Source organism: Hyperolius riggenbachi, chromosome 1, assembly GCF_040937935.1.
Source record: "Hyperolius riggenbachi isolate aHypRig1 chromosome 1, aHypRig1.pri, whole genome shotgun sequence".
NCBI classification, from domain to species: domain Eukaryota; kingdom Metazoa; phylum Chordata; class Amphibia; order Anura; family Hyperoliidae; genus Hyperolius; species Hyperolius riggenbachi.
Window position 1 is genome coordinate 12,844,314 of NC_090646.1, and position 13,165 is coordinate 12,857,478.

Here is a 13,165-nt window from a genome sequence, read left to right on the forward strand (position 1 = left end):
TTTTTTAAAGTCTTTCTTTATGTAATTTGAGGCCACCCATTAGTACAGTGACAAGAAGATCACTTAAACTGTGCCCACATAAACAGAGAAGTGTGGGCAATGGGAGATCAGTATATATATATATACTGCGTGAGCATAACGATCGCCGTCGCTACCCGCCGATTTGCTGCTATCCGCCGCACCGCGGCGCCTACCGACCCCCTTCGCTGCCTGGCCAGGCAGCGCTGAGGGGTGGATCGGAGCACCCGGTGATGTCACAACGGCGATGACGTCGGTGATGTCATTGCGATCGTCGCCATGTCGACGGGGTATCCTGTCGGTGGAATGGATGTGTTTACAGGTCTCACACCTTTTCCCTTGGAAAGTGAATGTTCTATATTCAAGGCTCTCTTTATCCCTGGGTAGCCCTAATGCTAAAGGGTGCCCCAGGGTTATGCCACATATGAATGAGGTACATGCAGGTGATTCCACTCAACTTAGATTTTTTGGCTTGGACAAAGTGACCAAAGATAGAAAGGGCAGGGATTGGATAAACAAATTACTTTGTAGAGAAAGTCACTGGATTTATTTTTTTAATGCACTAGGACCTCTAGGCCTCAATGAAAGCAATGATATGTCAGTGTTCTTGTAGTTGCTTTTGATCAAATCTATTTTTTTAACAATATTAGTGTATATTTTTAATTGTTCTACTTTTTTCCTTGATAGTGATTTCTGCTGTAACTGTATATGGACATGCTGGTCTGCCGCTTGCCACGTATCCCATAAAGTCCGTAGGTAAGGGGTGTATCCATGGGATTTAATCCTTTATGGGTTTGTATATCACATGTCTGAGCGCTGTGTGTGTGCGCTCGATGTGTGTGTCATTCGTTGTTTATATTTATTTTGTTTCCTTGGTAATATGATTACGCAGTTTTGTCTGCGTGGTTTGGGTTCCGCCCCGCCTATGATAGCCGATGGATCTCTGGCTATTCTATTGGGGATGTTTTTACATGGCGGAGGCGTGGTTTCCTACCAAGATGCAGTTGTATCCGCCTTTCTCTTTGTTCCCGTATGTCCTGCCCTGATTGGCTAGTCTTCTTCTATGACAACTTCCTGTTTCAGCAGATTGGAACGCAAAAGCTTCCAGGAAGTAATGGACCGCGGGGATCAGAATGTATTTGCAGCATCTGGGCATGTCACCAGATAAATAAAACGATCAATAACCAATCAGCAATGATGATTGGCTATTGATCAGTTTATTTATTGATTTTTATTGTTGTTGATTATTGTGATTATCATTGATCATCTGTGGTCATTCTGGTCATTTTATATGGACCCCTTGTGTGTTTTTTCTGTTTCAGTTGCTCCTGCTTGTATGTGCTTTGCCTGAGGAAGCGGGCTTGTGACCCGTGAAACGCGTTGCAAATTAATTGTTTTGGTTTGGAGTACTAAATTAATTAAAATTTATATTTTTGTACCATACAAAGTTTCTTTTTGGCTTTCTGTAGGGTAGGCAAGTCCACCATTGCCACCCACATTTTAATTGGTTTTAAATTGGTATTATTTTTATTCTGCTGGCACCTCTGTTCTTTCACCAGTGGGACACGGCTCTCTTCCTGGTTCTGCTTGTACTCCAGGAGCTGAGTCCTAGGGACGTTGTTAGCTTTCTTGATTTGGGTCTCAGCCATTAGAGGATTGTATCCCTGTTTAATGAAATTCTTCTTCAGGTAACCCAGGTGTTTGTCTTTGTCATCCTTGTCAGAACAGATCCGATTGCATCATATTCAATGTCTGTAAATTATGGAATTCTTTATATGCTTGGGGCGGAAACTGTCATACCTGAGGTATGTGGGGCAATCTGTCGGTTTGCAGTACATAGATGTTTATAGGCTGTTCTCTCTGATGTATATGGTGGTGTAAAGAAAGCTAATCTCCCTGTGAGAGTAGCTCAGTTTCAGTTTGATTGTGGAATGGAAGGCATTGAATTTCCTGTGGAAATTAATAAGATCCTCCTCACTTGCCGACCAGATGATCAAGATATCGTCTGTAAAACGAAAGTAGGCCAGGGGTTTTATATAACAAATATCAAGGTATTCTTCCTCAGTCTTTGCCATGAAGAGATTTTCATACTGCGGTACAAATCGTGAGCCCATTGCCACTCCCATCTGCTGTAAATAGAGGTCCTGTCTAAAAGACACAAAAACTACAAACAACTAACAACTAGAGCTAAATTTTCCAATCGGGGACGCAAACTTCCCCAAAATGTTTGCGAACATGCAAACCACCGTAGACTTCAATGGGGCGAATTTAAGAACCTATAAAGACCATTTCTGGCCACAAAAGTGATGGAAAATTTGTTTTAAGCGGTCTAATACCTGGACTGTGGCATGCTGGAGGAAGGGGGTCCAATGCCAAAAGTTCCACCAAAAATTACGAAGTTGACACAGAGTCGGGTTTTAATCCGTAAAGGGCAGAAATCACATTACTTTACATTAACTACTTACTGCACCAGGTACAGTATAATCACAGCCTGGGAAAACTTGAAGTCCCAGGGCCGTGAATACACATCCTCCACGGCAGGTGGCTGCCGCTCGTTCCTATGTGCACCTGGGCGTGCTCCCATCACCATCTGTTAGCGGGGAGATGAATGAATGGGAACGCAGTCAATGAACACCGGCATCTACTAGACGCCTGCTTCATTGAATCTTCCTGGAGTTACTGTGCTACGCATTACTTCCGATTCACATACTTACATACGCAAATTGGAAATGATGTATGGGGACATCTTGTGGCCAAATAGTAAATTACATAAAAATGCATTTTTATTTAATAAACATACAAACACTGACATTTAAAATGAACTATTTCCCTCCCACGCTCTCCCACAGTACCCAAACTTTTTTTTTGTATAGAAAAAAAACATTTACATTAAAAAAATACATACATAGTTACCTTAGGGACTGAACTTTTTTAATAGGTATGTCAACAGGGTATATTACTGTTATTTTTTTTAATCTACGGGCTTGTAATTAGTGATGGATGGGAAAAATGAAAAAATGCACCTTTATTTCCAAATAAAATATTGGCACCATACTGTATACTGCTGAAATATTTTAACCGTTGCAATAACTGGGACAAATGAGCAAATAAAATGTGGGGGTTTTATCCACAGTACAATGTTTTATTTTAACACTATAATGGCCGAAAACTGAGAAATAATAATTTTTTTCTTATTATTCCAATTAAAATGCATTTAGAATAAAATAATTCTTAGAATAATGTAGCTCCCAAAGAAAGCCTAATTGGTGGCGAAAAAAAACAAGATCTGATCATTTTGTTGTGATTAGTAGTGATTAAGTTATAGGCAAAAGAATGGGAGGAGCACTGACAGGTGAAAATTGCTCTAGTCCTAAAGGGGTAAAAACTCCTCAGTGGTCAAGTGGTTAATGAGGCAACAACAATAGCAGTAGTGTGCACACAGCTCTGGGTGTCAGTGGGCTGTGGAGTGTCACACAGAGAAATGCAATAGTACTATCAGAATACAGTGACATAATAATGCACTGGAGTGGTTCTGTGCCTGCAACTTAATGTAGCAACAGCAGTATAGAGATGGCCTGAACAGTTCGCCAGCGGACAGTATTCTGCGTACATCAGCTGTTCACATTTGCAGCGAACAGCGAACATTTGTCGTGTTCGATTCACCCCCTAAACATCATCATTGAGCTAATCTTTGACCACTTACCTCACAGTCAGCAGACACATGGCAGCCAATTAGCTAGCTCCCCCTCCTGGATCCCCGCCCCACCCATCAAAAATCAGTTGCAGTGGCCATATTGGATTTATTCTCTGCTGGCTGCTGACTGTTAGTGAGAGCAGGGTCAGACTTGCTGCAGATAGGAAGGGAAAGCATTAGCTAGGCCTGTGTTCAGTATGTAAGTATGGCAGTAACTCGAAGTGGTAATAATCAGCCTGCTAATCATTTCTTATGTATAGAATGCCTTTTGAATTAATTATACCATTCTGTAGTTCAATACATAAGAAATGGTAAAAGGGAACCTGTCTGTGAGAGGAATGTGGAGGCGGCCATGTTTATCCTCTATAATAAAACCCCTGTGTCCCTGTGTCACGCTGTCCCTGTGTAGCTGGGTCCGTGCTTTTTGCTACTGTCCATGTGCGCAGCATGGACCCGGATGGCAGTTGGGACTGGAGGACGGGGCCAGTGAGCTGGGCGGGCAGACGATTGCGTGCGCAAGCGGCGGGTGCTGTAAGTAAAAGAAAACAGACCTAGAGCCCATTTTCAAACAGGCTTGGGTCTACTAGTTCCATTATAAACAATGCCAGTTGCCTGGCTGTCATGCTGAGATTTTGCCTTTAGTTGTGTTTGGGTCACACCTGCAACAAGCATGCAGCCAGCAGAGTCACACCAGAGTCACAGCATCTGATCTGCATGCTCATTCTGGGGGAGTGACTTATAGTATTAGAGGTGGAGCCTCAGCACAGATGTCAGGCAACTAGAGAATGAAGATGGCAGCCTCCACATTCTTCTCACTTTAAGTTCCCTTTAAAGGGGAACTGAAGAGAGAGGTATATGGAGGCTGTCATGTTTATTTCCTTTTAGACAATACCAGTTGCCTGGCAGCCCTGCTGATCCTCTGCCTCTAATACTATTAGCCATAGCCCCTGAACAAGCATGCAGCAGATCAGGTGTTTCAGTGGTTCAGACTTATAAGTCTGATCTGACAAGATTAGCTGCATGCTTGTTTCTGGTTTTAATCAGATACTACTGCAGAGAAAAAGACCAGCAGGGCTGCCAGGCAACTGGTATTGATTAAAAGGAAATAAACATGACAGCCTCCATATACCTCTCTCTTCAGTTCCCCTTTAACAGGCTGACTATAAGTCTTGAGTTATCCAGTCGGATTGAAAGGTTGTATGTGCAATATTTGGGATGTGGTACACCATATTGTTTGTATATATTCACAGGGTTAGTAGGGCACAGACCATTTATATCTGGCTTTTCTCCTGACTGACTCAAAGTGCAATAGCAGTGTAAGGGAGTCTTGCCCAAGGTCTCCTTACAGAATAGGTGCTTGTCCCGGAACAGCCGTGAGAAACTAGAACGCAATCGGTTTATTGCGCCGATCGCCCTGGATGGTAGTCAGGCCAGCGATTTAGAGATTGACATTCCGTGTTTTTTTTAAATAGGAAGTTTTTTTTCCCCTGTTAGCAGCTGGCAGGAAGACTGGCCCTGTGACTGCTGATTAAGCCAGAGGTGTAAACTCAAAGTTTGTCTAAGCTGATCTCACATTCAGATGTTAATTGAAGGAGCCAACAGGGCCTTTCATAGAGGGAGATCCCAAGAAGCAGACACAGCCGGACTCCAGTCAGGCTGACTCCAGCCTTAGCAGGAAGAAATGAATGTACTATATAATCTTTTGCCCATTTACAGATATCCAATAAATAGGGTGGTTATGAGAGCGGTATCATTGGATCCGTAGGGTCATGCTGGATCTCTTGATACCAGTCGAGAGGGGCCCGGGGCCCCTACAACCCAGGTATGAATCTACCCAGGACCCTGATCTGCTGCACTAGCCATGTCGGATATCATATTAATCTGTATTTTCCTCCAAGTATGAAGCTGTTACCCCCCTAAATGTAACGTGTATGGTTCAGGAGTTACAGCAATTCATAAGTTTAGCTCTAAAATCTCTCAGAGGGAATGAACTGTCATTTGCTGGTAGCTCAGAGGGGGCCGGCATTGCCACACCCCCAAACCAGCTTCATCAAAAGCACAGAGCCAGCAGGCGGGCTTGAGTCCTCCACCCTGAAAACATCTTGAACTCATCGGTGCCAGCTTGAGGATATGCTGGCATCCACCTGGTCTGAACTCTGAACTTTGATTGAAACCCAGAACTCTGATTTTTCCCACAAAAAGGACATCTTTCCAGGAACTAAGTATTTTTCTCCCTTCTTTTATTTTTTATACTGGCTATTACTGTTTTAATAATTGTTGATTTTAATAATTGTCTGTATATATTAATTATTTATATTGCTGTGAATAAAAGACTTCCTCCAAGTCATTCACTGTTCCGCTACCCTGCTTATCAGCACACACAGAACTGATCCCGGGTCTCTGAAGATACGCTACTGTTTGTTTGTTGTTGGCTAGACAGAATACCGTGTGTTTAACCGTTTTATTCGCAGGACTAGTCAGTCAGTAAATCGGGTCCACTGGCCCATACCAGTGGTGGTGGCAGATACCGTGGAATCGTGTGTACGTTGTAATTACCCGTGTCTCACAGGCTCCCTTCTGGGCTGTCTGCGGCTAATTCTTAACGGTTCCTGCGCATTGACTGCGACCAGAGTTCGCACGATCTGTGCGCTGGCACCGTTTAGAAGGCTAAGTGCGGTCAGCCACTAGGGCTCCTGTGACAGTGGTAGGCAGTGGTTGGGACCTGTGTTGTGCTAAAAGTATCTAAGATAGCGCTAGCGCTATCAAGAAATGAACTAATTCGTTGGTGTAGCTGGAAGGCAATATATTTTTTATATATACAGAGAGACTGTGTAGCCAGTACCCCTCCCCAAAAGTTTTATTTTATTTGGCGTGGAAATGTCCGGGAACTACAAGACAATGTGCCTGGCGGACCTGCAAAATCTTTGCCAAGAGAGAGGCATTGATGTCGGCCGCAAGAAACAAGGGGACCTGGTAACGGAATTGTTTCAATGGGATACCCAGCAACTGCAGGAGCTGGATGTGTCTGCTGAGGTAGACGCCGACCCATCTGACTCAAGGCAAGGGGAACCAGAGACTGAGACTCCTGACCGTACAGAGGTTGTGCATCCTGAGGGCCCTGCATCAACAGTTACGCAGGAGAATGTCAGCGTGGACCTCAATCCCAGAGTTTCTGAAAGTACTCGCCCGGAACTGGCTAGTGTTGGGCGAACAGTGTTCGCCACTGTTCGGGTTCTGCAGAACATCACCCTGTTCGGGTGATGTTCGGGTTCGGCCGAACACCTGATGGTGTTCGGCCAAACTGTTCAGCCATATGGCCGAACTAAGAGCGCATGGCCGAACGTTACCCGAACGTTCGGCTAGCACTGTGATTGGCCGAACGGGTCACGTGTAGTGTTGGGCGAACATCTAGATGTTCGGGTTCGGGCCGAACATGGCCGAACTCCGAACATAACGGAAGTCAATGGGGACCCGAACTTTCGTGCTTTGTAAAGCCTCCTTATATGCTACATACCCCAAATTTACAGGGTATGTGCACCTTGGGAGTGGGTACAAGAGGAAATTTTTTTTTAGCAAAAAGAGCTTATAGTTTTTGAGAAAATCGATTTTAAAGTTTCAAAGGGAAAACTGTCTTTTAAATGCGGGAAATGTCTGTTTTCTTTGCACAGGTAACATGCTTTTTGTCGGCATGCAGTCATAAATGTAATACATATAAGAGGTTCCAGGAAAAGGGACCGGTAATGCTAACCCAGCAGCAGCACACGTGATGGAACAGGAGGAGGGTGGCGCAGGAGGAGAAGGCCACGCTTTGAGACACAACAACCCAGGCCTTGCATGAGGACAAGAAGCGTGCGGATAGCAATTTGCATTTTGTCGCCATGCAGTCATAAATGTAATACAGATGAGAGGTTCAATAAACAGGGACCGGAAACGCTAACCCATCACAGATGTTCATTGTTCATGTTACTTGGTTGGGGTCCGGGAGTGTTGCGTAGTCGTTTCCAATCCAGGATTGATTCATTTTAATTTGAGTCAGACGGTCTGCATTTTCTGTGGAGAGGCGGATACGCCGCCGATCTGTGACGATGCCTCCGGCAGCACTGAAACAGCGTTCCGACATAACGCTGGCTGCCGGGCAAGCCAGCACCTCTATTGCGTACATTGCCAGTTTGTGCCAGGTGTCTAGCTTCGATACCCAATAGTTGAAGGGTGCAGATGGATTGTTCAACACAGCTACGCCATCTGACATGTAGTCCTTGACCATCTTCTTCAGGCGATCGGTGTTGGAGGTGGATCTGCACGCTTGCTGTTCTGTGTGCTGCTGCATGGGTGTCAGAAAATTTTCCCACTCCAAGGACACTGCCGATACCATTCCCTTTTGGGCACTAGCTGCGGCTTGTGTTGTTTGCTGCCCTCCTGGTCGTCCTGGGTTTGCGGAAGTCAGTCTGTCGGCGTACAACTGGCTAGAGGAGGGGGAGGATGTCAATCTCCTCTCTAAAGTCTCCACAAGGGCCTGCTGGTATTCTTCCATTTTGACCTGTCTGGCTCTTTCTTCAAGCAGTTTTGGAACATTGTGTTTGTACCGTGGATCCAGAAGGGTATAAACCCAGTAATTGGTGTTGTCCAGAATGCGCACAATGCGTGGGTCGCGTTTAATGCAGTCCTAGGCCGAAGAGGTCATAGCCTAGGGTCACAAAACCTGTTTATTTGGGCAATTTCAATGGTGGCGAGTCTGACGTACATAAATCGCAGCAATGGCCGTTAGCAACGTCTGAATCTCACGAAATGTCTCATGCAGGTAGAAGACATATTGTTAGACTTGGGCTCCAAAGATGGGTTCCCTACATCTCTGCAAACCAGAGTTACAGGGCTCCAAATTTGGTAAAATCCCCCATAGGCTTTCATTGGGCCTCCTATTTACAGTTCCAAAATCTCACATCTTTTCAAAGGGCAATTACTCAGCAGTGGCAAATTTTCTAGCATTGTAGGGACCCTTAGGGGGAACATGACTGGTGAGTTTCGGGCCCCTAGGCCAAAGAGGTCATAGCCTATAGGGTCACAAAAACCTGTTTATTTGGGCTATTTCAATGGTAGTGATGGTGACGTACATAAATCGCAGCAATGGCCGTTAGCAAAGTCTGAATCTCACGAAATGTCTCATGCAGGTAGAAGACATATTGTTAGACTTGGATTCCAAAGATGGGGTCCCTACATCTCTGCAAACCAGAGTTACAGGGGTCCAAAATTGGTAAAATCCCCCATAGGATTTCATTGCCTCCCTATTTCACTTTCCAAAATCTCACATCTTTTCAAAGGGCAATGGCTCAGCAGTACCAAATTTTCTAGCATTGTAGGGACCCTTAGGGGGAACATGACTGGTGAGTTTCGGGCCCCTAGGCCGAAGAGGTCATAGCCTAGGGTCACAAAAACCTGTTTATTTGGGCTATTTCAATGGTAGTGATGGTGGCGTACATAAATCTCAGCCATGGCCGTTAGCAACGTCTGAATCTCACGAAATGTCTCATGCAGGTAGAAGACATATTGTTAGACTTGAATTCCAAAGATGGGGTCCCTACATCTCTGCAAACCAGAGTTACAGGGATCCAAAATTGGTAAAATCCCCCATAGGCTTTCATTGGGCCTCCTATTTACCGTTCCAAAATCTCACACCATTTCAAAGGGCAATGGCTCAGCAGTGGCAAAACTCACCAGTCATGATCCCCCTAAGGGTCCCTACAATGCTAGAAAATTTGGTACTGCTGAGCCATTGCCCTTTGAAAAGATGTGAGATTTTGGAAAGTGAAATAGGAAGGCAATGAAATCCTATGGGGGATTTTACCAATTTTGGACCCCTGTAACTCTGGTTTGCAGAGATGTAGGGACCCCATCTTTGGAATCCAAGTCTAACAATATGTCTTCTACCTGCATGAGACATTTCGTGAGATTCAGACTTTGCTAACGGCCATTGCTGCGATTTATGTACGTCACCATCACTACCATTGAAATAGCCCAAATAAACAGGTTTTTGTGACCCTAGGCTATGACCTCTTCGGCCTAGGGGCCCAGAACTCACCAGTCATGTTCCCCCTAAGGGTCCCTACAATGCTAGAAAATTTGGTACTGCTGAGCCATTGCCCTTTGAAAAGATGTGAGATTTTGGAAAGTGAAATAGGGAGGCAATGAAATCCTATGGGGGATTTTACCAATTTTGGACCCCTGTAACTCTGGTTTGCAGAGATGTAGGGACCCCATCTTTAGAATCCAAGTCTAACAATATGTCTTCTACCTGCATGAGACATTTCGTGAGATTCAGACTTTGCTAACGGCCATTGCTGCGATTTATGTACATCACCATCACTACCATTGAAATATCCCAAATAAACAGGTTTTTGTGACCCTAGGCTATGACCTCTTCGGCCTAGGGGCCCGAAACTCACCAGTCATGTTCCCCCTAAGGGTCCCTACAATGCTAGAAAATTTGGTACTGCTGAGCCATTGCCCTTTGAAAAGATGTGAGATTTTGGAAAGTGAAATAGGGAGGCAATGAAATCCTATGGGGGATTTTACCAATTTTGGACCCCTGTAACTCTGGTTTGCAGAGATGTAGGGACCCCATCTTTGGAATCCAAGTCTAACAATATGTCTTCTACCTGCATGAGACATTTCGTGAGATTCAGACTTTGCTAACGGCCATTGCTGCGATTTATGTACGTCACCATCACTACCATTGAAATAGCCCAAATAAACAGGTTTTTGTGACCCTAGGCTATGACCTCTTTGGCCTAGGGGCCCGAAACTCACCAGTCATGTTCCCCCTAAGGGTCCCTACAATGCTAAAAAATTTGCCACTGCTGAGTAATTGCCCTTTGAAAAGATGTGAGATTTTGGAACTGTAAATAGGAGGCCCAATGAAAGCCTATGGGGGATTTTACCAAATTTGGAGCCCTGTAACTCTGGTTTGCAGAGATGTAGGGAACCCATCTTTGGAGCCCAAGTCTAACAATATGTCTTCTACCTGCATGAGACATTTCGTGAGATTCAGACGTTGCTAACGGCCATTGCTGCGATTTATGTACGTCAGACTCGCCACCATTGAAATTGCCCAAATAAACAGGTTTTGTGACCCTAGGCTATGACCTCTTCGGCCTAGGACTGCATTGAACGCGACCCATGCATTGTGCGCATTCTGGACAACACCAATTACTGGGTTTATACCCTTCTGGATCCACGGTACAAACACAATGTTCCAAAACTGCTTGAAGAAAGAGCCAGACAGGTCAAAATGGAAGAATACCAGCAGACCCTTGTGGAGACTTTAGAGAGGAGATTGACATCTTCCCCCTCCTCTAGCCAGTTGTACGCCGACAGACTGACTTCCGCAAACCCAGGACGACCAGGAGGGCAGCAAACAACACAAGCCGCAGCTAGTGCCCAAAAGGGAATGGTATCGGCAGTGTCCTTGGAGTGGGAAAATTTTCTGACACCCATGCAGCAGCACACAGAACAGCAAGCGTGCAGATCCACCTCCAACACCGATCGCCTGGAGAAGATGGTCAAGGACTACATTTCAGATGGCGTAGCTGTGTTGAACAATCCATCTGCACCCTTCAACTATTGGGTATCGAAGCTAGACACCTGGCACAAACTGGCAATGTATGCAATAGAGGTGCTGGCTTGCCCGGCAGCCAGCGTTATGTCGGAACGCTGTTTCAGTGCTGCCGGAGGCATCGTCACAGATCGGCGGCGTATCCGCCTCTCCACAGAAAATGCAGACCGTCTGACTCAAATTAAAATGAATCAATCCTGGATTGGAAACGACTACGCAACACTCCCGGACCCCAACCAAGTAACATGAACAATGAACATCTGTGATGGGTTAGCGTTTCCGGTCCCTGTTTATTGAACCTCTCATCTGTATTACATTTATGACTGCATGGCGACAAAATGCAAATTGCTATCCGCACGCTTCTTGTCCTCATGCAAGGCCTGGGTTGTTGTGTCTCACAAAGCGTGGCCTTCTCCTCCTGCGCCACCCTCCTCCTGTTCCATCACGTGTGCTGCTGCTGGGTTAGCGTTACTGGTCCCTTTTCCTGGAACCTCTTATATGTATTACATTTATGACTGCATGCCGACAAAAAGCATGTTACCTGTGCAAAGAAAACAGACATTTCCCGCATTTAAAAGACAGTTTTCCCTTTGAAACTTTAAAATCGATTTTCTCAAAAACTATAAGCTCTTTTTGCTAAATTTTTTTTCCTTCTTGTACCCACTCCCAAGGTGCACATACCCTGTAAATTTGGGGTATGTAGCATGTAAGGAGGCTTTACAAAGCACAAAAGTTCGGGTCCCCATTGACTTCCATTATGTTCGGAGTTCGGGTCGAACACCCGAACATCGCGGCCATGTTCGGCCTATTCGGCCCGAACCCAAACATCTAGATGTTCGCCCAACACTAGAACTGGCCAGTACTGGACTGTCCGTTTGTACTGATCCGATAATGCAGCAGGCATTACAACAGCTGATGGAGACGGACCTGGAAAAGTACCTGCAGTACATGCGTGAGGAGCGCCAATCTGCTGCTGCTGCTGCAGAACGCTACGCGGAGAGGGATGCCGCTGAGCGAGAACGGGAGCGCCAATCTGCAGAGGCGCGGGAGAGACGACAGCATGAGCTCGACATGGCAAAGGTTCAACAGGCCAGCCGGAGTTCACCGCCCAGCCTCCCTGCTGAAGGAGCTGCAGCACCTGTAAGTGCAAAATTTAAATTTGCTAATATTGAGAAAGACACAGACATTGACTTGTTTTTGCGGTCTTTTGAAAAAGCGTGCCGTCAGTATCGTCTGTCCCAAGACCAGTGGGCCAGACATCTGACACCTTTGCTGCGCTACAAAGCGCTTGATGCCTTCGCAGAATTGCCTGCGGAGAAGGATAATGATTATGCTGCTATAAAAGACGCTATCATTACTAAGTACCAGCTGACGCCAGAAGCCTATCGGAAAAAGTTCAGGGCCTGGCAGAAAAAGTCTTCTGATTCGTACCGAGATGTGGTCAGCAGCTTGCTCACCACACTCCGCCAGTGGACTCTAGGCCTCACCAAAGGGTCTTATGGCGTCCTGGAGGACTTGATAGTCCTCGAACAATTTCTGAACATTTGCCCTGCTGATGTACGACAGTTTGTGTTAGAATCCAGGCCGGCTTCAGCCACTGTCGCTGCAGACCTTGCTGAGACTTTTGCAACTACCCGGGTGGCAGATACCCGCAGAACTGTCCCATCCAGCTGGAGAGGAGGTTAGCCCAATACCTCGGCAGACCCTCCTGCCCCTGTGAGCCGTCAGCCACAGAGGCCATCCAGCACAGCTTCTGCACCCAGGGCTGCAGCCCCTGGAGAGGTCACCTGTCACTACTGCCGCCAGCCTGGACACATGAAATTCGACTGTCCGGAGCGGAGACAGAC